The sequence below is a fragment of the Ochotona curzoniae genome, unplaced genomic scaffold (genome assembly GCF_017591425.1).
Source record: "Ochotona curzoniae isolate NIBS_2020 unplaced genomic scaffold, NIBS_Ocur_1.0 contig_520, whole genome shotgun sequence".
Classification (NCBI taxonomy): domain Eukaryota; kingdom Metazoa; phylum Chordata; class Mammalia; order Lagomorpha; family Ochotonidae; genus Ochotona; species Ochotona curzoniae.
The window spans coordinates 2,049,126-2,055,391 of record NW_024466457.1 but is presented as its reverse complement, the minus strand read 5'-3'; positions in this window follow the sequence as shown (position 1 = coordinate 2,055,391).

Below are 6,266 nucleotides of genomic sequence, written 5' to 3'. Positions count from 1 at the left end.
CGCTTCACCTGCCGCAGAGGGGGCGGCCGGCGCCGTTTCACCTGCCGGAGCCGGAGGCGACCAAGGCGAGGCCGAGGCGGCGGCGCGCTCCGTGGCGCCTCCGGGTCCTAGAACCGCAGCTCCAGCACCGCGGGCTACGGGGGCGTCGGCCGAGTCTGAGTAGAGGGGTCACGACCAGGGGGCGCAGAGGCACAGCTCCCGAGGGGGAGGCTTTTCAGCTATTGGGAGCACGACTTGGAGTCCCGTGGCGGTTCGGCACTAGGGCACAGGGCTACATCCCCCTCTCGGGTCCCTGCCTGAAAAGTGGAAGCCCCCTTCCAGGCCCCCCACGTCTCATCCGTTCAGTTTCGCCTGCTCGCGGAGAGCCATGGACCAAAGGGAACCATCCGCAAGCGGGAGCCCCAGTACAGGGTTTGGCAACGCGGTAGATCCAGGCCAAAAGAGACCCGCCACCCAACCAACTGTGTGACTGTGCCTGTGCGCATTGGGGCACACCCCACACTCCTGGGGGCTGTGGGATGAGGCACTCCTGGAGAAGGGCAGTCCCGGTGCCCTTTCCAGCAGCTGGGAAGCGCCAGGGTGGTCAGGAGAGCAGCAAGGACTGAGGAGGGGGGCAACCAAGCTGGAAAGGAGCAGGCGCCCTGGCCAAGGGGTGAAAGGACCCAGCGAGGTCAGCCATCCTGAAGAACAGTACTGTCTAGTCTCTGTTCATTTTAGAGACAATTCCGGGGCTCCTCCTGACATCCTCCTGATGATGCCCCAAAGTGGTAAGTGATGGAGACAGGAAACTAAGGCTTGGGGAGCCAAATGACTTGGCCAGCATGTGGCTGATCAAGGGCAGTAGAGGATGCCTTGCTGGGGCCATCCTGCCTCAGAGCTGCTGCCTGGGCTCCCCTGCCCATTTCATATAGGGGAGGGGAGGGAGAGGAGGCAGGCATAGACTCCACCCCAGCATACAGCTGTGGCCCACCCTCTCCTACTCGCAGACATACTAACAGGGCATTGTGAAGGGGAACAGTGAACAAGGCCAGGGCCTTTTAAGTGTCCGTCCATCTCCCTCCCTCAAATCCACAGCCTTTGTCAAGGTTGAAGCAGGTGCTGGCTGGTGATGGGGGATGAGCCTGCCCCTGCCCCCAGGCTGGCCTAATTGGGGTTGTTCCTTTGCCAAGGTCATCGGCAGCCCTGAAGCCTGAGGCAGGCCAGAGCCTTGTCTGCCCTTGAGATGTGCCAGGACTTTTTTTTTTTTAAAAGGAAATTCATTCTTGATTCCTCAGAAAGGTGGGTGTCTGACTGTCATTTTTAACTTGGCCTCACGTAACCCCAGCTGTGTGCCCAGCGCGGTGCTGGGTCCTGGGTGAAGTGTGCCTGTCAGAGTGCCCACGCCTTCCCTGCCCATACCCCACAGCCTGGCAGGGGCAGACACTGCAGAGGCAGGAGAGGGGCTGCCTTGGTAGGTGGGGGCAAGGCACGAGAGCCCAACAGCACAGCCTGCAGGGACCCTCCAGGGCAGCTGATTGCAGCTTGGGGAGGGGGTAGGTGTCTTGGCCATTCCTGATGCCACCCAAGACAGAGCAGAAATAAGGTTGGGCTAAGTAACACATCCTTTTAACATGCCTACATTCATTCTCTCTCGCTCTCTCTTTCCAATTGGAAATGTAAGTTACTAAAAAAAAAAAAAGGTGAAAATGCAGTCAATTGTTACTTAATAAACGTGATTGGCCTGGCAGGAATCATCTTTTCAATGATGCTCCACAAAGCAGGAAATCGTAAAAGGCTGATGGTCAACGTGGGACCAACGCTTAGGTGGGTCTGTGCTGCCCTCTTCTGGGCGGGGGCGATATGACAGCCAAGACAGGGCGAGGTCTTGTGTTGATGGATAGGCTGTTGTCACCTTGCCATCTGATGAAAGGATCTTACAGGCCCTGGGGACACTCAGGGCTCAGGGAACAGAACAGATCTTCCCATGAATCTCCTCCCTCTTCCTCCCCACTGCTGAGCAGACGCCTCTTTAAAAAAAGAAACAGCGTTACATGTACACAGCTAAGAAAAACAAGGCCCAGGCCTTTCACCATGGTTCAACTGGTTAATCCTCAACCTTCCATTGTGGAGATCCCACACAGGTGCTGATTCGGGTCCCGGCAGCCCTGCTTCCCATCCAGCTCCCTGCTTGTGGCCTGAGAAAGTGGTAGAGGACGGCCCAAAGCCTTGAGACCCTGCGCCTTTGTGGGAGACCCGGAAGAAGTTCCTGGCTCCTGACTTCGGATCGGCTCAGCTCTGGCCATTGTGGGAGTGAACCAGTGGACAGAAGGCCTTTCTATCTGCCTTATCCCCTTCTCTCCTTAAATTTGATCTGCCTTTCCAACAAAAATAATTTTTTAAATATTTTTAAATTTTTGTTGGAAAGGTAGATTTTACAGAAAGGAGATACACAAAGAAAATCTTTCCCAAGTGGATGCAATGGCTGGAGCTGAGTCAATCTGAAGCCAGGAGCAAGAAGCTTCCTTCCGGGTCTCCCATGTGGGTGGAGGGTCCTAAGACTTTGGGCCATCCTCTACTGCTTTCCTGGGCCATAGACAGAGAGCTGGATGGGAAGTGGAGCAGCCAGGGCATGAACTTGCACCCATATGGGATTCCAGTAGACACAAGACAAGGATTTTAGCCACTATATCTCATGCCAGGTGCAAAAATAAATAAGTAAAGAAATAAATAAATAAATCTTTTTTTTTTTTTTTTTAGTAAAAGAAAACGAGGCACAAAGCTTGTGTAAAGGCCATGGAATGTTTGTTTGTTTGTTTAAAGATTTATTTTATTTTTATTGGAAAGGCGGATATTCAGAGAGGAAGATCTTCCGTCCGATGATTCACTCCCCAAGTGAGCGCAACGGCCGATGCTAGGCCAATCCGAAGCCAGGAGCCTCTTCCGGGTCTCCCGCGTGGGTGCAGGGTCCCAAAGCTTTGGGCCGTCCTTGACTGCTTTTCCAGGCCACAAGCGGGGAGCTGGATGGGAAGTGGGGCCGCCGGGATTAGAACCGGCACCCATATGGGATCCCGAGCGTGCAAGGCGAGGACCTTAACCACTGCACCACCGTGCCAGGCCCTGTTTGTTTTGAGGGAGACCATCTACAGGTTTTACTCTCTTCCAATGCGTACGTGAGTCATGGCTGAGCCAGGCCTGGGCTGAGGCCAAACCTCAACCAAGAACTCAGCCAAGGAATCCAAAGAGGGTTCAGGAACCCAAATACTTGAGCCATTGCTGCTAATGCCAGTCAGGAACCAAGGGGATCAGGGTTAAGTTATGTGGCGTAACTGGCTAAGTTGCCTCCTGCAGCGCTGGCATCCCATACGGACATCAGCTCAAATCTTAGCTGCCCCATTTTTATTTTAATTTGAAAGAGGATTTATAGATAAAGAAGGAGAGACAAGACAAAGACCTTCCATCCTCTGGTTCACTCCCCAAATGGTCACAATGGTTGAAGAGGAGGATACAGGGGCCCAAGCACTTGAGCCATCTTCTGCTGTCTTCTCGCACATGAGCAGGGAGCCAGCTGAGAAATGGAGCAGCTGAGACTCACACTGGCAGACGTAGGAGATGCTGGCACCATAGGCGACGGCCTAACTGATTAGGTCACAACACCAGTCCCTGCTCTACTTATTTTTTTTTAAGATTTATTTTATTTTTATTGGAAAGCCAGATATACAGAGAGAAGGGGGTACAGACAGAAGGATCTTCTGGCTGCTGATGTACTCCCCAAGCAGCCGCAATAGCCAGAGCTGAGTTGATCCAAAGCCAGGAGCCACGACCCTCTTCTAGATCTCCCACGTGGGTAGAGTCACAAGACTATGGGCCATCCTCTACTATGTTCCCAGGCCATAAGCGGGGAGCTGGATGGGAAGTGGAGCAGCCAGGACATGAACCAGCGCCCTTATGGGAGCCCAGCAGTTGTAAGGTGAGGACTTAGCCACTAGGCTACCATGCCAGACCCCTATTAAAGCATTTTTAAAATTATTTTGAAGTTGTGTGCTTTTACACATCTGGTGGATTCTCACAAAATTGCCCTCTGAAGAGTCTCCCCCAGCCAACACCTGTTTCTGCACATCCACACAGACACGGGGCATCAACAACCTGTCGCATCCTCTATGAGATCTCCTTCCAAAGTCCTGGTCCCAGAGCAGCTCAATCTGCTTTCTTTCTCTCACACCATAGCTGCCCCCAAGGAAGGGCTGGGGTCCTCTCCATAACCGTAGTCCCAGCACAGGGATGGCCCCAGCCCTGCCTGTTGGCCAAGATACTGAACAAAGGCAAGGGGCTGTGTCACGCCAGACCTGAAGGGAGGCAGCTGAAGGCTGGCACGGGGCAGGGCCCTGCCCTTAGGGACCACTGCCTCTCTGAGTCCTGCTTGAGCCTCCACCCCACGCCCAGGACCCTCTTCCTATGAGACAAACCCCCAATCACATCCCAGGACAACTTTCCCCTCAATCTCTACTTGGTTTTTATTCATTTCAATCTAGATAACTTCACGGGAGACATCAGTAAGCCACAACAGAGCCCTGTGGAGCTGTAAAAAATAGGAGGCAGAATTCTAGGGGGAGAAAAAAGGAAGCATGGTAAGCTTATCAGGATCTATTCTGAATGTGGTACAGGGAGTAGACAACTGGCCTAACAGGTAAGACACCTGTGTCCCGGGTTCAATCCCCTTCTCTGGTTCCACACTCCAGCTTCCCACTTGGGGCTGCCCACGGAAGACAACTGGCTCAAGTAATCAAGACCCTGCCTCCCACTGGGAGGGCTGGCTACTTTGACCTGGCCTAGTGCCCTTCAAAGTGACATTCTAGAATCACTGTGGGCATTTGAGGAGTGAACCAGCAGGTGGCAGCTCTTTCTATCTCTGTTTATTTGGCTGTCTGCTACTCAAATAAAAAATGAGATACACACATACACATAGAGATACCACACAAATATAGACATATACATATATGCACATATATACATATGTATATACAGATATATATATATATATTTTTTTAATTGGAAAGTCAGATGTACAAAGAGGAGGAGAGACAGAGATCTTCCATGCATTGATTCACTCCCCAGGCAGCTGCAACGGCCGGAACTGTGCAGATCCGAAGCCAGGAGCCTCTTCTAAGTCTCCCACATAGGCACAGGGTCCCAAGGCTTTGGGCTGTCCTCAACCACTTTCCCAGGCCACAAGAAGGGAGATGGATGGGAAGCATGGACGCCAGGATTAGAACCAGCATCCATATGGGATCCCAACATGTGCAAGGAGAGAACTTCAGCCACTAGGCTACTATACCAGATCTGAGATCTTTCTTTGAACATGGGCAGGGGGCTGGCCGTCAGGACCCTGCACCCCACACTGGCGTACATGCATCTATAATCCAGGTCCTGTTATTGTGCACCCTGGAAGGCAGCAATGATTCTCACGTTCTGGGGCCCCTGACCTTCTTCCCTCCCCCCCCCCCACTCCCAGGACCTGAATTGAGGTCCTGACTTCTGGCTTGAGATCTGCCAGGTCCCAGCCATTCTGGCCATTTAGAGAGTAGAGCAGGGGCCACCTGTCTGTTTCTCTGTCTCAAATCAAACATTCCAAGTGAATTTATCAGTGTGGCCTGGGACACACATGTCTTGTGTAAGGAAGGGAGGTGGGGATGGAACAAATGTTGTCGCTCTGAATTCTTGTGAGGAAGATAGTACAGGGGGCCCACACAAGTGCTGGGGACAGGGGTGGGGGCAAGGTCAGGAGGGCACGCCTGCCCCAGGAAGCCCTTTCATGGCTGCACACTGAGGAAGATGGACGGAAGGCCAGGTGAGGAACCAAGCGTACTCGCAACCCCCCGGGACCTTGGGGCGCTCGCCTGGAAAGCACGGTGCTCAGTGCCATGGAATTGTAGGGAAGACAGAATGAGACTTGGCCTCACAGGCTTCACAGAGGCTTTTTTTTTTTTAACATTTATTTATTTATTTTTTTATTGCGAAGTCAGATTTATATAGAGAGGAGGAGAGACAGAGGAAGATCTTCTGTCCAATGAGTCACTTCCCAAGTGAGCACAACAGCTGGTGCTGCGCCAATCTGAAGCCAGGAGACGGGCACCTACTCCAGGTCTCCCACATGGGTGCAGGGTCCCGAGGCTTTGGGCCGTCCTCTGCTGCTTTCCCAGGCCACAAGCAGGGAGCTGGATGGGAAGTGGAGCTGCCGGGACATGAACCGGCGCCCATATGGAATCCTGGTGCTTGCAAGGGGTGGGTTT